Consider the following 2,668-nt stretch of genomic DNA (forward strand, 5'->3'; position numbering starts at 1 on the left):
TGAACGTACAATAATTGGTTATAAATGCCTCCGGAGAGGCTGCACATAGAGCGAAGGTATAGAATGTGGTGCGCTCACTGTGGGTAAGAATTTTAAGAGGCAGCCTGATGCTTTGAGAGCCATTTAATTTCCCACAGCTTGCACTTTGGTTGGGCTACTCTTTGTTTTAAGTTTGTAGGGACAGAAACTGGCTTCAAATCATAGCTTAAGATGAACGAGATTGGTTCCTAACAGAGAGCCTGCTCTTCAATGCTGAGCTCTCTGGCAGGAGAGAGAAACACCAGAACATCATGTCCTCGCTGCACCCCAGTGATATTCAGTCAGTGCCTATGCTGAAGGCCTATCTCAAGCTAACAAAGTGGAATTCTGGGTGCCTCTCAGTTTCTACACCCGTTAAGGTCTGTGTTATCAGCTAAGCCAATTCAGGACAAGCCTTCAGGGTTGGTGAATTACCACAAGAGGAAATGGGTCATTACCGAGGCTGCTGACCAGGTGATAGACATGAAGACTGGGTTCAGAGAAGGTGGCAGAGGTCACAGCAGTCTCGGGCATTGTGTAATTGTCAGGACCAAGAGTTACATGTGTCAGGCCGAGCATCTCACAGATCAGCACTGCATAAGTGAAGAAGACCAAGAAGAAACAAATACAACCGGATAGGACAACAACGCCTCTTCACTCGGTAGCAGGAGCAGAAGGTGGTAATGATATCTAAACTGGACAGTACACAGCAAACCTACTCAGATACTTCTTTGGGGGATTTTTTTCAGTGATGTCTTCTGGTAACCCATTGAAAACACTAATTCCAGGTCACCTAAGCAGTGTCAGGTATGGGCTCCCTTTCACGGGCATTGGTTGGCTATTCCCACAAGTTCTGTAACACCGTTGCCCTAGCATGTCTCGCAGACAGGACGGATTGTAGGTCACAAGTTTCTTGACTGGGTTTGTGTTTACATTTAGATAGTCCAGACACTTAAAGTAAAACCAAACATTACTGTGCTAAAAAAAATTATCAGTAAAATGACTCCTGATGACATTCTGCTGTTCTCACAGATCAGTGCTTTATTTAATCAGAGAGGCTTCCTCCTGCAGCAGATGAGAACAGCTTCAGAGACCCACACCTAAACATTACACACACACAGAGAGAGAGAGAGAGAGAGAGAGAGAGAGAGAGAGAGAGAGACAGAGAGAGACAGAGAGAGACAGAGAGACAGAGACAGAGAGACAGAGACAGAGAGACAGAGACAGAGAGACAGAGACAGAGAGACAGAGAGACAGACAGAGACAGAGAGACAGAGAGACAGAGACAGAGAGAGAGAGACAGAGAGACAGAGAGACAGACAGAGACAGAGAGACAGAGACAGAGAGACAGAGACAGAGAGACAGAGTCCTTAAAACACAGCACTCTAATTGAGATGTCTCCATCAAATCACTCTCCTCAGAGCTCTGGGAACCCACAGAAGAGGAGGCAGAAAGAGTCTAAGAGCCAGAGGGGTACAACGCATCCTGTTTGGCTCTTACACTCACCCAAGCTGGTGATGACCACAATGGCTGGCCCCTCCAACATCACTTAGAAATCAATGCCCTGCAGACACACACACAGGCAAGCCGATGGAAGCAGTTCCTCAGTTGAGATTTCTTCTTCCCGGGTGTGTCGAATTAACACTAAAGCTAACTATGACAGCCCTCTTACACAGATGCTAAATAAGTTGAAATAAAGCAGATTCTTTTTAGAACAATGTGTAGACAAAGAAAAACCCTCAGCACAGGGAAACGTGTGTAAGATTGGCCAGAAAGCAAAGCCTTCTGATTCTGTTTATATTCATTGGGTGGTCAAAATATTTTCCATCAGTACTTTTGATATTGTCCTAGATAATGAGGGAATCTGATGATTGTGGTCAATCTAAGCATACCCCATGAAGGGCAGGCTACCACCCTGTATGATTGTGCAAGTTACACACTCATAAAGATGATCGTCCAGGATAGGGATTGGGGGAATAAAATCCATCCAGCATCCGGTTCAACAAATGATGGCCCTGGCATGGGCTTTAAATCCCCCATGGGCAAGACATCTTTTTCTAGCCCACACAAACCTATTATATAGGAATTACAGATGTCACTTGAAAGGTTAAAACTCAGGCCCTGCCAGAATCTGACAAATACAGAGGCAGATGCTCACACCCAACATTGGAATAAGCCCAGGGACCCCAATGGAGGAGTTAGAGAAAGGACTGAAGGAGCTGAAGGGGCTTGCAACACCATAGGAAGAACAACAATATCAACCAACCAGACACCCCAGAGCTAACTAAACCACCAACCAGTGGAAGAAACTGGTAAAAAGCAAAGAGCTAGCTTCTAGAACACAATAAGACCTAGACAGTATGTCCCGGGTCTAACCTTAGATCTCACCTCATGAAACATACCACTTTCATGGTAGCAACCACGTGAGGTGATTCACAGCTGTCCGTAACTCCAGTTCCTGAGGCATATGGCACCTCTGGCCTCACAGCCACCTGTACTTACACCTCTCTCTCTCTCTCTCTCTCTCTCTCTCTCTCTCTCTCTCACACACACACACACACACACACACACACACACACACACACACACACACTTAAAAAATAATTGAAAATCCTTAGAGAGCGCGTTCCCTCTTTTCCTGATGAAACCA

The sequence above is a fragment of the Rattus rattus genome, chromosome 3 (genome assembly GCF_011064425.1).
Source record: "Rattus rattus isolate New Zealand chromosome 3, Rrattus_CSIRO_v1, whole genome shotgun sequence".
In the NCBI taxonomy this organism is placed as follows: Eukaryota; Metazoa; Chordata; class Mammalia; order Rodentia; family Muridae; genus Rattus; species Rattus rattus.